Source organism: Lycium ferocissimum, chromosome 8 (assembly GCF_029784015.1).
Source record: "Lycium ferocissimum isolate CSIRO_LF1 chromosome 8, AGI_CSIRO_Lferr_CH_V1, whole genome shotgun sequence".
Taxonomy (NCBI): Eukaryota; Viridiplantae; Streptophyta; class Magnoliopsida; order Solanales; family Solanaceae; genus Lycium; species Lycium ferocissimum.
The window spans coordinates 7,619,756-7,644,257 of NC_081349.1; positions in this window are offsets into that span (position 1 = coordinate 7,619,756).

Here is a 24,502-nt window from a genome sequence, read left to right on the forward strand (position 1 = left end):
AAGTACTTACCTTTGTCTTTCTTAGTAACTTTACCAAATGGATACAAAATGAGAGTGACTAAAATTGGTGATGCTGTTCTTGGATCAGCTTTGACCTTATATAGAGTGTTGTTTGTGCCCAGCTTCAAGTTTAATTTTATTTATGTGCATTGTTTAGCATCTCAACTCAAAGGTATTGTCAGTTTCAACACCTTTTCATGTATGATGCAGGGCCCTTCACTGAAGAGTCCTCTAGAGATTTGTTGAGCAAGAAATTGCTTATATTTCCTATGTCGAAAGTGCCACAAATGTTGCTCAATTCCAGTTGGTGGCTGTGGTACTTTAGTTTCTAATTCTACATTGTCTAGTTTGATTTTCAATAATAGTCATTCATCACCTGTTAATAGTTGAGGTTTTGATCATTTGGTAGTTAGTAAGAAATATGAATTGTCATTATCACCTCATATTCGATCTGTACAAAGTCTCCACTCAAGAAATAAAATTGGCAGTTCTGTTGTAAATTCTTTTTTGTGTTTTGTATCTCATGAAAATGATGTTGATTACTTGTGGCATAACAGGCTAGGAAATGTCCCCTTTGTGAAAATGAGAACCATCTCATCCATACCAGAGCATTTTGCACCAAAACAACCTTTGACTTGCCATGTCTGCCCAATGGCAAGACAAACTAGATTAGCTTTCCCACACAGAACCACCTCAACAACCAAAATATTTGAAATACTTCATGTAAACTTATAGGGACCATACCACACACCAAACCACGACCATTGCAAGTACTTTTTGACTATGGTAGATGACTACAACAGATCCACATGGACACAACGGATGAGTTATAAAAGTAATGCACTTCAACCGATCAAAGCTTTTGTTTTACTCATTCAAAACACCATTAAGTGCATAAGGTCAGCCAATGGGTCAGAATATACTAGTAATGACGCCCAACTATTCTTTCAAAACCAAGGAATCATTCATCAAAAATCATATCTGATGACACCTAATTTTTTACCTCCAGTAATTTATTTTAATTACCTTGCGTTCTTGAATCTCAAACAGAGTGAAATAATGTATTTTTTATAAATCAAAATGATTTTTGCAAATTATTTTTATCATATTTTTCCATTTCATTTGGCAAAATAATTTCAAAATATATTATAAATCATTTGAAAATAACCTGCATATTTTTACTATTATTAGAAAGCATTTTTGAAGCCTAAATTGAAGATTTAATTAGCAAGTGTTTTGCTCCGTCCAATTCAAGAAACTTGATTAATTAAATAAATAATCATTTTTACCTCTCAAAATTTTAATCTCTGCATAATCAATCTGCATTTGTGCAATTTTTAGATTAATCAAATTTAATTAAATGTTCAATTGTGGTTATATTTATGAATTATTTGTTATATCATTAATTGCTGCTTCAATTGAAATAATCAATTGTTAGTTGAAAATGACCATAATTAAAATAACCCATTTCATGGTTTAAGTCAATTAAGGTCACAATTATAATTACAGTTTCTTTATGTGATTAATTGTGTCATTAAAAAAAATATTAAGTTGTTTAGTCTAAATCGACCATATTTGAAATACTCAATTGAGTATCATCTTGCAATTTGGGTTATTTGTTAAACGTGCATTTATGTTGCCTTTTATTTATGAACCTGTGTATACGGGGTATACCACATGCATACCACGTATACACATGTATATTTGGCCATTCCCTCCCCTTATTTTTTTTTATGGCCGAGCCTAGTCCATTAAGGACTGACTTGGCCCAAAGTCCCTTAAGTCTTAGAGAAATAGAAGCGAAACAGACCTGTAAGTCTCATTTGTTATTAGCCTAAGATTTTCATAGGAGAAACCCTAGCCGCCACTTCAATCTCGCTCTCTCCTCACATCATATATGACGGAAATGGCAAAGTTTGCTGGCCCACGACATTTTTGGTGACTTGGTATGGCCAAGAATGGCAAGAACATTTATTGCTATGCCGTTTCTTAACCAAATCCGTCGATAGACCACCCAAACGAGGTATTAATCCCTCTTTCCCTTTACTTTTTCTGCATTGTAATGTTCAAACGAGTACAAATCCTTAATGGATTTTGTCTTACTTTCGTTTGAATACTCAAATCCCATTGGTTCATGTAGAACCGAACGGATTGACTCAATTTGGGTCAAATCTTACCCTTTATATGTTTATTTGCTTTGATCCTGGCCGTTGATTGTTCTTTGAGGGAGCTATTCTCAGAAATTTCCATAGTCCCACATCGATGTTCTAATAGGGTTTTGAGATTTTTGGGGTTCTATATAAAGAACTCCCAATTCACAATTTTAGAAAAGGGACCGAATATTACACATTTTCAAAACACCGAATTACTTAGGGTTTAGCATTTTGCTGAAATCCTTAACTATTTGAGTGTTTAAGTTTTAAAATTTTCTTTTTCTGTTTGTTTGTGGCTGGGCTTTGAGTGGAGAGCAAAGGATCTCTAAATTCATTCTCAACCAGTGGCTGCACAAAAGAAAGGTAAATAGTTCTCCTTTCATCATTTATTTTTTGCATTTAATTTTTGTTATGGTTGTATGTTAATGTAGTTCATTTTAGTTTGGCATGTTAGTTGTTAGACTAGTATACTTGTTTTAGCTCAGTTTAGTTGATTTTTAGTTATTTATGATATGTTTGTTGTAGTATTAGAGTAAGGGTTAGTTTGATTATTAGCATATTAAGCCTGTTGTTAAGTTTATATCCATAGTTTCTGCTTATTTAAAATGTATGTCTAAATGCTTATGTGTTTAAGTTAATCATGTTAGTTAGCCTAAGTTGCATATTGGCATATAAATCTGGACATATATGTTAGTTGAACATAGATGATGTGTAATATCATGTTTACTTAAATCAGTGTTTAGGTATGTTACTTTGGATTCGTCCTTTGTGTCTAAATTATAATGTAATCCCCTATGTAAACATGATTAGTCTCTTTACTGTTGAGGTACATCTACACTTAGTATAATCACTTTGGTTTAACCTAACCTTGACTTGCCATTTCTGTGTAAAGCTTTGATCAGCTAGTATATTGTTTGGTTATTTGAAGTATATAGGATTCAGTTGGGGTTTAGATGTTGCATATAGGGGTATCACTCTTAAAAGTGTTTATTTGATTCCTAAAAACACCTAGTACTACAGTTTTAAATGTTTCATGTACCATTGTTTATCTAATCTTATCATTAGCATGTTTAAGTGCCTTTTATCTCTGATCTGTCTAAGTGTTTAAAAGCTATTCTCATCCTATAATAGTTATAGGAAGTTTTGACTTGGTAAAGTACTAAAATGAGTTTCAAAATTTATTGAATGAGGTTGTTTTGTAAAAAAGGAACTTGGAACATTGTTTTATGATTTCAACAAGCCTGTCCTAATTGGTTTCCCCTAGTTCAGTATAGAAACTGCTTCAAATTGCCTCATATTAACATTAATAGGTCCTAGTCCTTTAATGAGCATTCTCTATTCACCTCCTCATGTTTAACTTACAATCTTATGGCCCGTAGTGATAATCCTTGACCCATGTTGAGTAAAAGTATGTTTTCCTATGTGAAGATTGACTAGAAATTCCTCTGCATGCCTTTATTCTGCCCAATGATTTTGTGCCAACCTATGTGCATGTGTGATTTGAAGTTATTTTGTTTTGACAAATAGGAAACCTATTCTGTCGACGTACGAGTTTGAAAGACTCAAAGCTAGCATAAACCCTCCTCTATGAATTAAAATGTGACATGTTTTTCCCTGTTTTGCCTTATGAGACTGCATATGCATGTTTTGAGGTTGAAGTGACCTAGCTGCATCTAAAAATGGTTTTAAACCATCATTTGTGTCACATGAGCATTTTTTTTTTTTAGTTTGCCTTATCTGTGCCAAGTAAGTGAACGGTTACCCCTTTTATATGTTCCTAGTTTTGTTTGAGTATGAAACTTGATTAAATGGGACTTGATGACTAAATTATTATTTTGTGTCTTTCTGTTGTGAAATCAATCCTCTCCATACCACAGGATCCCTTTGATCCTTGTGACCTTTCTATATGCATTGGCATGTCTAAGATTTTGCAAAATCATGTCCATTATATGAATGCATATCACATTTAACTATGTTTTTCTTTAGTATAGTTTCAGTTTGCACTTAAGAATGAAATAGTATTTATTTGAAGCATGCTACATGTTCAGTTATAAGTGTGTTCTTGTCCAAAGATTTTCTAACTGATTTAGAATACCGAACTAGAACATAACTGATTCATCTTCAAATCTGGACTTTGAATATTGATACCATATGTGACTGTATGCTTGTCTCACTATAAATATGCTCATTGGGTATTGAATTGTGTCGCGACTCAAACCGATGAGCCGTGACGAGTGCCCGACCCCTACTGACCAAGCACCCCTATTGTCACACCCCAATCTTCTAGGGTGTGATGGGCACCCGACCCCACATCTGGAGCCGAGCGAACCCTCTGACTCTTATTACATAGATAAATTCTATCAATTAAAAATAGGATACATAGTGAACTCAATTTTTTTCTATAAGTAAAGTCTATTGTCATGTGGGACCCGTGACATGAAACATAATAATATATTAACTTAAAGCGAAACAAATGCCGAAGCGTCACTCTATACCTCGACTCACTGGCATAAAGTTCTAACACCGAACAAAACATCGTAGCTCATATGCTCTAACCCTCGGCGAAGCTCAACAAGTGAGCCCTACCAACCCCCGCCGGAACATCTTGTATGCTAGCTTCAAATCGTCCGGTGTGTACCGCGGCATGTACGGCGGCCCCCGAAGAAGAGGGGTCGGTACGAGCATTGTACCGAGTATAAGATATGAATAGTAACATGATAAAGGCATATAAGATGAATAATAACGGTACAAACATATAGAGTTTATGCGGGTTAGATATAAACCCGCACATGTGAGTGCCTTTGTGCGGATGCCATGCGTTAGTTTCTTTCGTAAAAACGGTGCTCCTTATTTACATATACGTAAAACAACATTTGAGAAAACGGTGTCCTTTACTTACGTTCACGGTACGCCGAACACATCGCTTCCCACCCCCCTCCCCTTCGGTGTCCCAACATAGTATGCATATCACATATACGTACGCCGTATTCCGGCTCTCCCATATCCCGCGTCCGGCATCCCGCGTCCGGATGGAAGCCGGCCGAATCGGTGGACACAGTTGCCCTTCCCCATTCCCCATATACATATACATTCACATATACATATACATATACATATACATATACATATACATATACATTTCTATGCACATATACGTGTATCATAAGGCGAGGTTACCAATGAAAGGTGTCATTATGAGAAAACATCGAATAGGGTCATAAGGTATAGTTTCATCTTCTTAGAACCTTTATGGCAGTCATTCCCTATAATAGAGTTGAGATATCAAGAAATCGTTTAACATTTCCATATTTTCATTATTATAGCAGAACATATCGTCAACATATCTATTGTAGGCATTTTTCTCATTTTTGACCCCATCATTATCATTATAAGATCATATTCTTCACCTTAGTCAAGGAATCATCCTTGTCGTACTTATCATGGACGTATGTTCTTTCTTAGCATTATCGTTATCACGGTCATCATAGACATTTTTACATTAGGACCGTGCTGTACCTATCGTTTAATAATCGGGACAAGGATCAAAAGTTTCCTTAGGATTCTATTCCAAAATATGTCAAACGAAACGATAGGAAAATCCTGGAACAATAGGCCCACCTCGGGCCGAATGAAGTAGCGTATCTAATTTACAGATGTTACGTGTCATGACGTTACTTATGAGGATCTTAAAGTATTCGGGTCCTCTTTATGCAAGTTCTAGAGACTTGGGAAGGTTTTTCAACATTTGCACATGTTCTAGTTCAATTCCACTGAATGAAAAAGGGGAAAATTTAGGTGCGGATTCCGGAGAGTGGGGTTGTCCCCGAGGCTCATATCCGACTTAGTACGTCTAAGACATGCCATAGAAAGAAGGGTGAAGTCTTACATACCTCTTTCCGCTCCATATGCTGTTCCAAATTCAAGCTCCAAATTCGCCAAAATCTACAATTTGGTCATGTTTACCAAAACTTGATTAGTGCACTTTGAATTGGATGCTTAGGTGAAACTTGGCTACCGAAATTTCGGGCAAAGCACTTCCCCCGTAAATACATCGTTCCCAAAAATCATCTTCGTCCATTCTCATCAACAACAATCCGGGAATTCAACCGGCCAAACTATCAATCATAATAGCATAACCATACTAACAACTTCCAATTTCAATCCAAGTCTTCCAAATGCCATAAGAACTCCAACAATACATTTATTTCTTTCAAACTCATAAACTATATCAACAATTCCATACATTTACAACATTATTTCTCACAAATTCAAGAAACTACATTAAGATCACATTAACTCTTAACTCAGCCCACACAATGACAACTTCCATGTTAGTCATCAAACCTTCATTTTCATCCCATAATCCACAACAAACAACAACCAAAACATGAAATAAAATTGACTCATTTGCTTCCTTCACCACACCACCACTACACGGCCAACATCAAGCATACACAACTATATCCTTTCCAAAATCATTCAACTTCCATTATCAACACAACATTCACAATAATAACAACCAAACACTAAATAAAATAATTAGCACATGATTTCTCCACCACACATACATGCACGGCCACACCCCTATATTTACATTCTTCATGAATTCCATCCATTTTTGTATACTACAACACACTTGAGCATTCATAATATACAAGAAAAGTTCAAACCTTACCTCTTTACTTTGAATCTCCACTTGGCTACAATTACAAACTTGTCAAGATTGTGCTCCCTTGCTCCAAAGAACTCTTCACTATGTTAAGGACCTTCAAGGAATTGTTTGGCTGGGGAGAAACAAGTTGAAACTCCTCCCTTCTTTTTTTTTTTTTTTTTTTTTTTTTTTTTTTCAAAGGGCCGAATGGCCAGCGGGAGATTTCTCCTACTTTTTTTTTTTTTTCAAGTCTTTCTCAAGATAAAATGATGACCAACCCATATATATATATATATATATATATATATATATATATATATATATATATTGCATGCATGTGAGGGGCACATGCCCCCTCTCTAGATTTCTCTTCTTTTTCTTGAATTTTCCTCACTTTTCTTGAAAATTAATTTAAGAAGACCAATTGTCTTCTCTTGCAAGCCTCATCCATGCACATGCACAATTACCATTATTAATTAAAATGTGGCACACACCACTCATACTACACGGCCACATGGCCTTTTCTTGAATTTTCATGAACTTTGTGAAATGACCATTTTGCCCCTAGCCTTTTTCAATATTTCCCATGATGCCACTTTGCAAATTTTTCCTCTTTGCCCTCGACCTTTTCCAACATTTCCACAATACCAATATTCATAAATAATATTCCTAACAACTCGGACATTAAAATTATTTTAGAGCATAGTCTTTGTCCTCAATTTCTCACCATTATCTCGCAACATCCAGACGCACGAAATACGGGCTATAACATCCTCCCCCCCTTTAAAACATTCGTCCTCGAATGTTCAACTGATCTTATGGGGTCTTGTAGCACTTCGGGGGAGTCCCGTTTCATAATTGTCCTTCTCCTCGTGCTCATTCCTTATCCTAAGTTCTTCCTTTACTTTCGACCCAAGTCATCATTTTGTCCACATTTCCTATACTTTTCCATCCACTACTCGTCCTTTCACTTGTTCAGTTCATTTGCTCGCAATTCCTCCTTACGCCTTTCACCCTCTCGATTCCCATTTATCGACCTTTAATTATGTTACTATAACTACACACTTATCCTTTTCACATGTTACCTAAATCCTCTCGTACCTTGCCGATGGTTTCTCTCGTGAACTTTACTTGCCGAAGTTCCTTACCTTTTACCCCTTCCGGTACTTTGATCTCTTTGTCTTCCACCGGCTTACTCTTTTTCTTTTCCAAATGCCGTATACATTTCGTCTCTTTGTATATACGCCTCTACTTTCAACTAGCCCACAAAGTACTTCCCAACGCTATTCAAGCCTATTCTAATTCCCAAGCTATGTCGTGCTTTCTGTCTCTTCACCAATCTAGTCTGCCTTGTTCTACATGTCTTCTTATGGTCTCCAGCCATCTTATGTGCCGTAGTTTCACGTAGGCTATTCTAGTTTTCCTTAGATTACCTTAGCTTTTCATTTATCTCGCATGTCTCAATTTATAAAATTTCTTGTCAACTTCCGTGGGGTCACCCATCATAGGATTGCTCCCACCGAGCACGCTTAACCCAAAACTTCGCCGGAATTCGGTATCTTAATGCCGATATTTTCGCGTCGCCTCCCTCACCCGACCTTTATTACCTATCATGGGGCAAGTCGAAGTCTTGCTGTGCTCCGAAACATTTTCGTAATACGTCCTTTCTCTTATGATTACCGTTTTGCCCTCCTTGATTTCCAGTGTTCACCTTCCGTCTGTATATATGACTACCCCCTGTCCTGGACTTCCAGATTCTCGATAGTAACGTTCACACCTCCGTTGCCATACCGAATTCATGACCTTTCTGGAATAACACATCTCACTTATTGCCGGTTTACGATATTTCCTTTCCACGCGCCTTTCTGTTAGGCGTGTCCATTCTTACAGAATCCCCTTTTACCATTCCTACTCTTCACAGTCTGTACGTAACAATTGTCGACGATACTTTACAGAACATACAGCTGTATGACATATTCCAGCCATTCGAACTTCCTATCCCAAGTAATGTAACAAATATCTCAACTTACCTCTGTGTCTTACCGTATCGTCATTCGCCTCTTTCCGTCGCTATTGGGCGTCTGCGAAAATTAACGATTAGTACCAGGAATCTCATTCCCTATAGCTTGGCTCTATCGCACGATCTAAGACTGAATGAAGGTCAACATTTCCTAGATGCCCCGCAGCCTCCTGTTTATAAATGTGGCCGGCTTCACACCCATAAACAGGACTCTACTGGACACGACTTTGCAGACAACCCTTGGACCGACCTGCTCTGATACCACTTTGTCACACCCCAATCTTCTAGGGTGTGATGGGCACCCGACCCCACATCTGGAGCCGAGCGAACCCTCTGACTCTTATTACATAGATAAATTCCTGTATCAATTAAAAATAGGATACATAGTGAACTCAAATTTTTTTTTTCTATAAGTAAAGTCTATTGTCATGTGGGACCCGTGACATGAAACATAATAATATATTAACCGGCGAAACCGTCTGCCAAGCTGTCACTCTATACCCTCGACTCTGTCTGCAAAGTCTCTAACACCGAACAAAACATCGTAGCTCATATGCTCTAACTCGGCAGCACTCCAGAACAAGTGGAGCCTACCAACCCTGCTGGAACATCTTGTATGCTAGCTTCAAATCGTCTGGGTGTACCTGCGCGGCATGGACGCAGCCCCCGAAGAAGAGGGGTCAGTACGAGCATTGCATCGAGTATGTAAGACATGAATAGTAACATGATAAAGGCATATGCAAAGATGAATAATAACGGTACAAACATATAGAGCTTATCTGGGTTAGATATAACCTGCACATGTGAGTGCCTTTCAGGCGGATGCCATGCATGCTTAGTTTCTTTCCAGAAAACGGTACCCCTTATTTACATATCAAACCTTCATTTTCATCCCATAATCCACAACAAACAACAACCAAAACATGAAATAAAATTGACTCATTTGCTTCCGCACCACACCACCACTACACGGCCAACATCAAGCATACGCAACTATATCCTTTCCAAAATCATTCAACTTCCATTATCAACACAACATTCACAATAATAACAACCAAACACTAAATAAAATAATTAGCACATGATTTCTCCACCACACATACATGCACGGCCACACCCCTATATTTACATTCTTCATGAATTCCATCCATTTTTGTATACTACAACACACTTGAGCATTCATAATATACAAGAAAAGTTCAAACCTTACCTCTTTACTTTGAATCTCCACTTGGCTACAATTACAAACTTGTCAAGATTGTGCTCCCTTGCTCCAAAGAACTCTTCACTATGTTAAGGACCCTTCAAGGAATTGTTTGGCTAGGAGAAACAAGTTGAAACTCCTCCCTTCTCTTTTTTTTTTTTCGGTTTTTTTTTTTTTTTTTCAAAGGGCCGAATGGCCATCGGAGATTTCTCCTACTCTTTTTTTTTTTTTTCCAGTCTTTCTCAAGATAAAATGATGACCAACCCACATATATATATAGATATAATTGCATGCATGTGAGGGGCACATGCCCCCTCTCTAGATTTCTCTTCTTTTTTCTTGAATTTTCCTCACTTTTCTTGAAAATTAATTTAAGAAGACCAATTGTCTTCTCTTGCAAGCCTCATCCATGCACATGCACAATTACCATTATTAATTAAAATGTGGCACACACCACTCATACTACACGGCCACATGGCCTTTTCTTGAATTTTCTTGAACTTTGTGAAATGACCATTTTGCCCCTAGCCTTTTTCAATATTTCCCATGATGCCACTTTGCAAATTTTTCCTCTTTGCCCTTGACCTTTTCCAACATTTTAATACCAATATTCATAAATAATATTCCTAACAACTCGGACATTAAAATTATTTTAGAGCATAGTGTTTGTCCTCAATTTCTCACCATTATCTCGCAACATCCAGACGCACGAAATACGGGCTATAACACCTATACTCATACCTACTTCTCACTGAATAACCTGGTGGCCTATACATGACTCATAACTGAACTATACCGTCTTCTGTAGAATTAACGTAATGAACTTTGCACCGAAAACTCACAACTCGTGCATACATATATTCACACAACCATGCGTACCAAGGATAACAGTGTAGGCTGACTAGGCCACTGCATATGCTGTACAACAAAATAAAAGCTGACATAGCTACACGATACTCCTACTATGCACAACTGTCTACAGACCTCTATGGAATATGAACTGTAGAGAAGACAGGACAAGGCCCTATCGTACCCATATATCTACATGTCAAGATAGCATACCAAAAAGGGCTACAGCTCCGAACCAAATGGAGCGCACTGATTGCAGCTGAGTGGAGGTCCTACTCGATTGGATTGTCTGGCTGACTACCTGAACCTGCGGGCATGAACGCGGTGTCCACAAGAAAGAACGTCAGTACGAACAGTGTACCGAGTATATAAGGCTTGAATAACAATATAATAAGAAGTGTGAAACATAACATGAGATAAGGATGGCCTCTACCTCGAATTGCCTCTTAAGGCAGATATCATGCATGCTTAGCTTTTTCACAAAAACATTTCTCATACTTATGAAACATAATAGTGTTGCAGAACGTGCAGCCCGATCCGTAAATATTTTATATTGCTGTGGAACGAGCAGCCCGATCCATAAATATATTATATTGCTGCGGAACATGCAGCCCGATCAATACCCATATATCCCGCGTCCGGGACGATGTTATAATATACCAACTGATTAGGTGGTTATGCGTATATAACGCCTCACCTTTCCCCATATCCCCTATATACATATATAGTTATATATATATATATATACATATATAGTTATATATATATATATATATATATATATATATATATATATATATATATATAGTTATATATATATAGCATGCATGAGAGCCCAAATAAATGTTACCACTTTATCACGTTGACTTAAGGTTGGTAGCCTCGTATTTATATTATGGAACAATCGTCATCGCTTTACCTCACCTTGAAGGAACAATGATTATAAGGTGAGATCAACAAGAATGAATAAAATCGAGAAAATAATGAAATAAGCTCAATAATCTCATAATAGCATTAAAATCATAAACTTTGAAACTTTTAGAAATACGATCATCATCATCATCATCATCATTATCATCATGAAAACATAATCATCCTTAGCGTCATAAGAAACTTTAAGAATCATGAATCTCTAGCTTGTGGGAATAAGGACATCGTGGAAAATATGTATGAGTTCACAAGAAAGGACTCATCATTGTCATCATGGTCATCATAGAAAACATATTGTCATTAATATCATAAAAACCTTGAGAGCCAGGAACTTCTAGCTTTTCAGGAGCAAGGATGTTATGGAAGACATGTATGGAATCGTAACGTAGGAATCATGCCTTTAGAAAGAAAGGGACTGGCCTTAACATACCTTTCAGTTTCCTTGGCCACTCAACGCCTATCCCTCCAAGCTTGTAAATCTACGTATAAACCATTCATACTTTTGTTAGGCTCAATGTCATACACTCATCTTAATCCTTAAATTTAATTATGTTTAGAATCTGCCGAAATTCGGGCAGCATCTCCCCTGTTTAACGCCTAGCCCGAAATCACAATCCAATAACCAACAACTACAACAACAATACCAACATCAACAATGACATTATCAACACCTATATGCTGCATAAAACCACCTACACGATGTTTTCAAAATTTCCCAACTAACCAACTTGTTATATGATTATTTAATAACTTTATCCCCATAAATAAATCGAAATTTATACTAATAAGGAGAGTTTCATACCTTATTCTTCGCTAGGGAAGAAATAGCTTCAATATTCGCCTTGGTATCAAGCCAAGATTCACCGCAATACGATACTTTAATCACAACTATACACTTCCCGGACCTAAATTTTGGAATTGCATGTGTTTTACTCTAAAATTTAGTTGATGGAGGTTAGGGGAATATTCCAGAGTATTTGGGAGCTTTTGAGGGGTGTTTGATCTAAAAATAAGGGGGTAATCCCCCTTTTATACTTGTCTAGAGTTCGTTTGCACCGACCTAGAAAGTACTCAGCGCATTCGCGCCGGGTGGTGGCACGTTCGCGTAGACCAATTTCTTGGCCTACCGGCCAGACTTGTAATGTCCATATCTTCTCATTCTGATGACATAATGATAAACGGTTTATTGTGTTGGAAACTAGACTTCATAAACATCAATTTAGGCTTTTGGTTTACTTCAAAACTCCTCATATGCTAGAAGTTATTCCTTCCTAAGTTGGCTCCTTATTGGTCAAAGTTATTTTACTTAGCCGTAATTCCACATGCTTATGTTTAAATGTAATGGGCACTTTACCAAAAGTAGGGGGTGTAACATCCTTCCTCCCTTAAAACATTCATCCTCGAATGTAGTAGCTTGCGAGCTTACCATGTTTCCATTGATTGCCCTTTCTTAAACCCTGATCTTCATACCCTTGTAATATGAGCTCATTAGTCTCCTCTCATTTTCCCTTAACTCTTTGTTGAATCCATCCATAAGCTTTATAATTTCCTGCGCTTATGTATGTAACAAGTAGTGAACTAATATCCAGTTATCGTTCCGTTCCCATTAAGGTTGTCTTGACTCTCAATGTCTACGGCTCCCGCTGACTGGTCAGTACCCTTTTTATTTGCTCCTTGTCCCACTACTAGTGGACAAACTCTCTTTCTCAGATATGACATCTTTCCTTTCTGGCTTTTCTGGTGCTATCTTAGACTATCCCTTTTTGTGCTCGTTAATCTTGTATTCGTACCATTTGATCTCCTTATAACTCATTAATCAGACTCCTTGATTCTCATAATATCATCATAGCTCAATATATAATAATGCCTAAATAATTTACAATACCATTTTGTTGCTAACAGCTCCCTACTCTTAAGGGTTATTTCCCTCAGATTACCCATTAAGATAACCAATCCATCACAACCTCAGTGCAACCCCTTACATACGTATATACATATAGTACTCCTTCATCATTATTATTATCCCTCGTGACAAGGTTACGCTCATAATATACTAATAACCATAGCCCATAGCTCAAGCTAACTTATAACTCAAAATATCTTTAATTTCATATTGGAACTCTTTCTCCAATTTTCTCTCCTCAAATCTTACAATATAAACCCATAAGTATAGGACTAAGGTAAAATCTCACTTCGTCGTGATTTCCTTTCCCCACGAGTATGCTTGTCCGCGATTCTCTTCACCGGTGATCATTTGAGATCGAAGTTAGCCTTTATTCTTCTTTGACTCCTTACCGTTGTCCTTACACCACTTTGTTGGTCTTTTCATTACGACGATTTTATATGGTTTTATAACATATGCTCTCACATTCGACATAACCGGCGACTTGCGAAGTGCTTCCTAATCCCTGGCAGTACTGCTATCTTGCTATCTATAAGTTCAATACCTTCCTATTTTTTGGAGGTTATTCAAACTCCTATAATTATTCCTCTTGTAGGACTTCCATCTCTTCTAGTACTAAGATTTCCTTTTTCACAACTCACATTATCCTTTGTACTTGTTTCCTGTTCAGCTTGCAAACCCTTCTTATTCCTTTTGTTACCTCTTTGGGGTACGTTATTGACTATTTAAATGTGACTAAACTTTCCCCGGTACGAGCGGTTCGAGCCCTAGTCTAGGAACATCACCTGTCAGATCAGCGGGGCTCATTCTCCTCGGCTCGCTAATCCCCTTATCATCTTGTCATACTTCCTTTTCTCGTACCTATACCATAATGCATTTGTATTCCATCTGTTCCTACTTTTTCCTAATACATTCTTGATATATCGGTACGTCTCGAACTTTGACTTCTTCAAGCTAATGCATTTCACTCTTTTGAATTTTGAAAATATTGTAATTCATCTCAGAACTAAATTTGTTCTTCCCCCCTTTTTAAAGATGTCCTCATACACCCGTAACATCAGAATATTGATCGTCTTTGACGGTCATCGAACTGACTTTACTGGTCCTTTCATCGTATTGATTAACCCATTCCTTTTTTGCTGACTGAATTCTTGTGCTAATTCAAATGGCGAATGTTTTCACATATCGATATTATCCAGGTGCTTTCCTTATTAATCGCCTTTTCTGTCTATAACCAGCAGTTCCCTAAGCTAATGAATCCATGATATCATCGGAATTTGTTAGACCCTTATAGAGTGTCCGATTATAAAACGCTCCTCCAACCTTAATCTTCCCTCATAGCTATCCTTTTACTAATATCCTTAGAATCCTTCTTGCTCTTAGTTCCTAATTCTGACCGGTATCTATATTATATCATTCGTTCCCACTATTCATCCTTTCATTACTTAGCTCATACTGTCCCGTAGTTGTCTTAATTACTTATTTGCATCACAGTCATGCATCATAGTCCTTCTAATATTCTACCGGCTCCCGTTCTTACCATGAAATCTTCACGAAATACACCCTTATCCTTCTTCTTTCGTTGAGTCCTCACCTTCCTTTACGACACTACAACTTGTTCATACTTATGCATATCCCCTGTACATCATCCTATTTCCTTTATGTCCAAATTTATGTACACCTTATCAAGGCTCTTATACCACGTTACTGATGCTTCGCCTCTTGGCCGGACCTGTTAACTTATTATCCTTCCTCTTGTCCTTAATGATTATCGTACTTTCTTTAGTCAATCCATTAGTGCGAGTTTACTCTTCTTACTTTTCATCCTCAGGGCCTCTCTTGGCTTCCTCTGCTCATAAATACTCTTCTCCACTTGCCCTTCTATAGTGTTGGCCCTAAAGTTCGTAGAATGTTCTATTAAAAACATAATTCCCTTCTATTTCTAAAATCGCTTTTGGGGGGGTTTTCCGTTTTCTAGGCATCGCATTAGTATGGCTTCATATTCATCCCTACAGATGTTCCTTAAGAGTCAGAAATCCCTTAACATCTTCACGAAACCTGCTTATCCCCATTTGTCAATTTTGTTTCCGGAGCCCCTACATTCGTCTTTTATTCCATATCACCATACTCTATCCTATCCGCGTACTTACTTTGGAGATTTATCCGAATGGCTCTTTACCTCTACCCGTCCTAAACCTTTTCTGGGAAGCTTAACTTGACCCTTACTAGCAACATAATTCCCTTGCTTACACTTCTCTTTTTCTCATGAAATCGTAATCCTCTTATTCTTACGTACATAGGCTCTTCTTCTCCCCAATACCATTGCACCATGATCATCCAAATTTTTTTCAACCTTCGGGGAAACACTATTAACCTGCCTTATGGCACATGCTACTTGAATTTCAATACCCCGTCCAACCAACACCTTTAACATGTCGTAACATCGTTTATCAAGGCACACCTTAACGTGATCACACATGGGTTATCATATATATATATATATATATATATATATATATATATATATATATATATATATATATATATATATATATATATATCATTTACTAACACCCTACTTACAAAGTACCCCAATGCTATTTAAACTTGTCCTAAATATGTGGTTTTAACACATCTACTCTTTCTTTGCTATGCTAGCCCGCCTTACATCTCACAATCATTTAAAATTTCCAACAACAAGTCTCACATACTCCTAATTTCCCTCGGGCTATTTTAATTCCTCATACTTCTCATATGTCTAAGTCTGTAGGACTTCTTAACATATTTCCGAAGTCCTTGATTATAAACTTCTGGCAATATAGACTTAGGAATTGATCTCCACTCGAACACCTACTCTCCTTTCCTTTTTATTCATAAGCCGACATCGCTCTATTTTTATTGCCAAATAACCCTTATCACCTTGTCTAATAATTTAAGGAACCCCTACTTACTAGAATCGCATTTGTCTAGATGCGTGGCCTTTTTACCGCATAACCTAAAGAATAATTAAAGTTCTAATGGATCCCAAGTAAAATTTTGTAATGCATCTTCCTTCAGGTTGGAAAAGTCCCTTACTCTCCTGGCTAGGCAAATACTATATTAACCTTTGGAACTCCCAATAATAACCATTAATCAACGCACGCGACTGCTTTTCATTCCTAATTCCAGGGTTCCTAGTGGTAGCAAAAGCGTCTCGGTCGCAACCACCTGTAACTACTCTAGCTATCTGCTCCTTTAGAATTCCCATCCATCGACTACTAAATAATATCCTATAATTGTTGCACGTAGCATAAGAAATTTCAATAAAAATCGATATACCTATAGCCGGCCGGTCCTGATCTTGGTTTGGAAGGCTGTAAAGTGAAGTATCCTTCTCATCGTCCTCCCACCATCTACTAGTCTGGCCCTCTTCATCTCCCCCATTCGAGTCTGAGGGATACAAATATTCTGGCAGCTTCTGATTTACCGAAGGCCAAGATAGAGGGCTAGAATACTCAGTAACACTTACACTCGTAGTTGCCCTGACATAATGCTCCATCATAGGAGAAGCTGGAGGGGTCAACTCTGGTGCAGCCTTGGGAGCCTCCTGCTCCACTGGCGTCTCATACGAACCCTCAGACGGGTCCGTCTCGCAACTATCTTCCAACGGATCTTCCTCTATGGAAGTCACGAGCTCTGGGGGATCGTCTCGATGTCCTCGGAAGGATCTGTCTAAATAGAATAGCTAGGGCTCCTCCTACTCGGTCTCAAAATCTGTGGTCCCGAATCCACCCTGGGGGCCTTCCTTGAACCCTCACTATCTGAAGCTGATCTCTTCATCTCTATCAATCTGCACTTACCTAGAGGGAAAGAGGGTCAGAAACGATCTTTCCTAGACTCTAGCTCTATCGTACGATCTAAGAAAACAAAGAAAGGTCAATGACTCCTAAATGCCCCGCAGCCTCCTGTTTATAAGTGTGGCGCGCTTCAGACCCATAAATAAGACTCTACTGGACATGGTCTGTAGACGACCCTAGGATGAACTGCTCTGATACCACTTTTGTCGCGACCTAAACCGATGAACCGTGACGAGTGCCCGACCATTACTGACCAAGCACCCTATACTCATACCTACTTCTCACTGAATAACCTGGTGGCCCACACATGACTCATAACTGAACTATACCGTCTTCTGTAGAATTAACATAATGAACTTTGCACCGAAAACTCACAACCCGTGCATACATATATTCAAACAACCATGCGTAGCAAGGATAACATTGTAGGCCGACTAGGCCACTTCATATGCTGTACAACAAAATAAAAGCTAACATAGCTACACAATAGTCCTACTATACACGACTGTTCACAGACCTCAATAGAATATAAACTGTAAAGAAGACAGGATAAGGCCCTATCATACCCATATATCTACATATCAAGATAGCATACCAAAAAGGGTTGCAGCTCTGAACCAAATGGAGCGCACTGACTGCAGCTGAGTGGAGGTCCTACTCGGTTAGATTGTCTGGCTGACTACCTGAACCTGCGGGCATGAATGCAGCATCCACAGGAAAGGACGTGAGTACGAACAGTGTACCGAGTATGTAAGGCATGAATAACAATATAATAAGAAGTGTGAAACACAACATGAGATAAGGATGGCCTCTACCTCCAATTTCCTCTTAAGGCAGATATCATGCATGCTTAGCTTTTTTACCAAAACATTTCTCATACTTATAAAACATAATAGTGTTGCGGAACGTGCTGCCTGATCCTTAAATATTTTGTATTGCTGCTGAATGTGCAGCCCTATCCATATATAAATTATATTGCTGCGGAACGTGCAGCCCGATCCATACCCATATATCCCGCATCTGGGCATCCCGCATCCGGGACGATGTCATAATATACCAACTGATCAGGTGGTTATTGATGTGCTGAAAAATTGAGGCACAATTGATACCTTTTTACTAGAAGTTTTACTTGTTTTTAGGCAAGTGGGTGCGGTTTTGATGTGTTTTGTCATGTTCCAGGTGAATCATAGAGTTCGGGTTCAAGAAGTAGAAGTTACAGAAAAGTTGCACTGAAGCTTGATTTTCATGGTCCGTAGAAAGTTGCACCGACCGTATTTCTGGTCGTACAAAAGGTGGAAAAATAACAGAATGTCATAGTGGAGAGATCTTTGAACCACGAACACTTATACGGACCGTACAATATTGTACGGGCCGTATAAGTGGATGTGACGAAGGTTGGAAGAAGTTTCACGGGCAGGATTGTACGAGCCGTATAAAGTTACACTAACCATGGAATGCCAGCTCGTATTGTTCTCTACAGACACATGGATGAAGGCCGTATAAGTCTTATACGGTCCGTGAAATGTTGTACGGACCGTATAAGTACCGCCCGGGACTTAAGTGCAAATTCTGTAATTTTACGTTTTGAAACCTATAAATAGTCCATTGTAGGGTTTTAATTGTTATCAGTTATTATATTTTGACTTTTGGCTCAGAACATTAAATACTCTCTAGTTTTTGATGGTTCAAACATCAATTCAAGTATTATCAATTCCTCTTTTATTTCAAAGTAAGCAATTATGAATTCTTCAATTTCTTATTTGTTGTTCTTTGTCATGAGTAGCTAAATTCCCTTACTAGGGTTGTGAACCCAATGATGGGTGTTTTGTGATTGGGTTTGTGATTGATATATGCATAATGGATTGTGAGGGTTTATTATTCTTCATTCGTCATGCATAATTAATGGTTGCAAACATTGATTAACGCCATAAACCTTTATTTATTTGGGAAAATAATTAGGGTTGGTAAGAATAAATAACAAGAACTCAAAACTTTAAACTTTGTTTAATAGATTCACTTAGGAATAAGACGAATCTACTTGGCATAATTAACCGTTTTTCATATCACTTTCTTATATTGGGGAAAATCATAGAAAGAAATAATCTTTATTTATTGGAAAATAGTAGAGATTCACATAGAGGTTAAGTGCATTCATATAGCAATCCATTAGAAGTATATCAAGATCAATACCTATAATCATACACCTCATCTAAGGGGGACACAACCTTAGTTTGTTTTACCATAAATTTCCACCAAAGCACGTAAGTAGCAATTAGTCATAAAAAACCAACTTTTACCAAAATCAACGGATTAAGACGTTGGACCTAAATTTAGCATCCTACGACTTTAGTAACCTTTTCACCCCATATTCCCTGTGGGATTCGACCCCAACCTTGTTGGGTTACTATAGTTGACAACGTCCGCGTTATACCATTAAGAGGTGTAATTTGAGCGTATCAGTTATGCGTATATAACGCCTCACCTTTCCCCATATCCCCTATATATATATATATATATATATATATATATATATATATATATATATATATATATATATATATATATATATATATATATATATATTTTATAAGTAGCATGCATGAGAGCCCAAATAAACGTTACCACTTTATCGGAGTGACATAAGGTCGGTAACCTCCGATTTATGTTATGGAACAATCGTCATCGCTTTACCTCACCTTGAAGGAACAATGATTATAAGGTGAGATCAACAACAATGAATAAAACCCAGAAAATCATGAAATAAGCTCAATAATCTCATAATAGCATTAAAATCATAAACTTTGAAACTTCTAGAAATAGGATCATCATCATCATCATTATCATCATGAAAACATAATCATCTTTAGCGTTATAAGAAACTTTAAGAATCATAAATCTCTAGCTTGTGGGAATAAGGACATCATGGAAAATATGTATGAGTTCACAAGAAAGGACTCATCATTTTCATCATGGTCATCATAGAAAACATCTTGTCATTAATATCATAAAAACCTTGAGAGCCAGGAACTTCTTGCTTTTCGGGAGCAAGGAAGTTATGGAAGACATGTATGGAATTGTAACGTAGGAATCATTCCTTTAGAAAGAAAGGGACTAGCCTTAACATACCTTTCGATTTCCTTGGCCACTCAACGCTTATCCCTCCAAGATCGTAAATCTACATATAAACCATTCATACTTTTGTTAGGCTCAATGTCATACACTCATCTTAATCCTTCAATTTAATTTACGTTTAGAAGCTACCAAAATTCGGGCAGCATCTCCCCTGTTTATATGCCTAGCCCGAAATCAAAATCCAACAACCAATAACAACAGCAATACCAACATCAACAACGACATTATCAACACCAATATGCTCCATAAAACATCCCACACGATGTTTTCCAAATTTCTCAACTAACTAACTTGTTATATGATTATTTAATAACTTTATCCTCGTAAATAAATCAAAATTTATACTAATAAGGAGAGATTCATACCTTATTTTTTGCTAGGGAAGCAATAAACTCAATATTCGCCTTGGTCTGAAGCCAAGATTCACCGCAATACGATACTTTAATCACAACTATACACTTCCCGAACCTGAATTTTGAAATTGCACGTGTTTTGCCCTAAATTTAGTTGACGAAGGTTAGGGAAATATTCCAGAGTATTTGGGAACTTTTGAGGGGTGTTTGATCTGAAAATAAAGGGGTAATCCCCCTTTTATACTTGTCTAGAGTCGGTTTGCACCGACCTAGAAAGTACTCAGCGCGTTCGCGCCGGGTAGTGCCGTGTTCACGCTAGGTTATTTGTCACCCCTTCTGCTCGTTCACGCTACCTCCTAGCGCGTTCGCGCAGACCAATTTCCTGGCCTACCAGCCAGACTTGTAACGTCCATATCTCCTCACTCCGATGTCGTATTGATGAACGGTTTGTTGTGTTGGAAATTAGACTTCATAAACTTTAATTTAGGCTTTTCCTTTGCTTCAAAACTCATAATATTCTAGAAGTTATTCCTTCCAAGTTGGCTCATTGTCGGTCAAAGTTATTTTACTTAGCCATAATTCCACATGCTTATGTTTAAACTTAATAGGCGCTTTACCAAAAGTACGAGGTGTAACAAATTGATGGGATTTTAAGGGCAAACTACTCTTTAGACTCTTCTGTGTTCTTGTTTGTTTTGAGACGAGATGAGGTTCCTTTTAGTATTATTACCTTGTGTTTGGTATTACTTGAAATTCAAATCCTGCATACTTGTATGATTTAGCATTTGACATGAGAATGATAGTTTTAGTAGAAGCCAAAGATGCAAAAAATGAAGTTTATATGTTTAGTCTACATTTGCCTCATATTCATTTTTGACATTTTTGGGCCTATATTGCATGAATATACCTGTACATAGTTGGGATATACAAGATATACCCATCTTGTATACGTCTATCTGTATATAGAATGGTCTATCCTGTATATCATCAATGATTATATGTTGGATATATTTCTGTGTTTGCTTTAAAGTTGATTTAGGCCTGTTCGTTAAGTTATCATACTTATCCTTGAATTTTAGGCCTGCTTTCCCTTATCAATTTCAATATACATTGCCGAACTGGGCTTCAACCCAGCGTTTTTTTCTCATCTGGGCCTAAGGCCTCTGTTTTGTTTTGGGTCTCTGCCCTTATTTATTTATTCTAAGGCTTAGTAGATGCACTTTCTTGCATACACATATGTATCCATAGCTATGTATATGCTCAATTTCTTACTTTAAGCTTTATTTAGTTTAGTCATTAAGTAGAGACGCCCTCTAACCGTAATCCCTTTTTTCCCCTTCTTTGTTCTCATGGGAATCACACTGGGCCATATGGGCAAATTCGCATGAAACCACTGTTGGGCCTGATTCCCAACAAACATCTTTATTCTATCGAGTCCGTTAAAGATGAAACCGCATAGAAGGCTGTAACGACCAGTTAGGTCATTTTAGCACTTTTGACCATTTTACCCCTTTTGACCTTCCTAGTAGCTTTATTAGAGTGTATTTGACTTATGGGGAAGGGTGATGCTATTACTGAGGCAATCATATGTATTTAGAGTGAGAAAATGAGAGTTTTTGTATTCATCAGCGTTTGGTTGACTAAAGTAAACATTAGGGGAAATTGCGTCATTTTGGGAATTTTGTCAGTTCCATTAGCTTCGGAACGTCGAATATAGGCTGGTTGTATATTTGGTTCAGTTTTTGAGGGTCTTGGGGTCATTTTGGTCATTTAATTGGAAAGTTGGATTTGGCCATTCGGGGTTGACTTGGCCAACGAGACCTCTTTTGGGAATTTCGAGTGCGTAAGTGAGTTCGTAGTGCATTTTCACATGTGTTTGCATATTTGGTTTGTATCGAGGTGTTTCCGGGAGAGTATCAGGATTTCGGGGTGTGAGAGTCAAAAACTAGATTTTGCTGGTTCAGGTGTATGCACAGGCGCGAAGTTGGTTCTGCCCCTGCGGATGCTCTCTAGATAGAGGAGGCTCACTGGAGCGAGGATCTACTGACTCTGCTTTGGTTTGGTTCAGCAAAGATTCTCCAGTACAAGCGAGGTCGCCGCTGCGAAGGAAGTCCTGCAGCAGCGAACCTGAGATATTTTGTATGGGTTGCGCCTCAGTGAGGTATTGTTCGCCGATGCGAGTGCGCATGTTCGTGAATCGCTAAACAGAATGTGGTTTTTAATGACTTCTTTCTTTAACTTTCATTTCCAAACCTTTAAGCTTTAGAACTATTTTGGAGGAGACTGAAGAGATTTCAAGGAGAAACCATTGGGTAAGTCCTCTTAACTTGGTATTTTGATTATTCCTAAGATTTAGACCTATAATTCCTGCTTAGAATGTTTAGATTAAAGAGGAAATTGAAGGGTTTTGGACCCTAACCCAAGAATTGGGGTTTTCGGTAATTGAGCAAGAATTAATGATTATTAATGGATGGCTTTTGGGTTATGAGTTATATTAAGTATGAGGAATATGATTCTAGGTTCAATTCTTATTCTGCCCTTTTGGGTTCGGAATCCAAATTTTAGGGCTTTATTTGGGTTTGGATTAAACAATGTTATTATGGGTGTCAATGGATTCGTATTACTCCTTAGAATGCTAATTAGACCATATTGAAACCTTTTTCCACTAAAATTATGAAATTGACCTGTGGGGTTTGGAACGGGGTCTGTGGGTTGACTTTTTGGATCTAAATCTTCTATAAGGTAATATGGGCATCATTTGTCTCGTATTCTTACGCTTAATCTGTATTTGAGCATATTGGATCGTTCGGAAGCTCTACGGAAGGGCAAGGCTCTGTTATGATTTGGATGGAGCTCTTACCAGGCATATTGAGACTGTAAACTCTAACTTAAGCGTTGTAGTTGATAAATTGGTCTAAATAAGAGGGTGTAACGGGGATAATAAGGGGGTCCCGATACTCGTGAGGTGACGAGCACTTTTATCGGGTCCTGGTGACATGTTATGGGAACTTCTGCAATTTAAATTATATAGTTGGTCTGAATGCCATGTTTTGGGCACTAGCTAGTAGATATTATAATGTTATGGATCTGTGAGTGGGGTATGAAGCCTATATTTTTGGTCTCTTTGATTGTGTGTCTATTTTGTTTGTTATGTGTGGTACTCATCACTCCCAAATGCTTATCAAAAAGTGGAAAAGAAGCTAAGATAATGACTTTATTGCGTAATAGGCTAAAGATAGGCCTTTACAGCTTATAATGAAGAAAGATAAGATCTTTTACTGTATTTCTTTGTCTTTTTGTTGTTGTGCATGTCATAATCATGCCTCAGTTGGTATCTGATACATTATATTATTTGAGGATACATATGTGGGTCTGAGGGGAAATGTTCCCGAACGGAGTGATGATGATATCTTGAGACAGAACCTTATTGTGTATAAGAGGTTAAAAGTGGAACCTTTGTGATTATAAGAA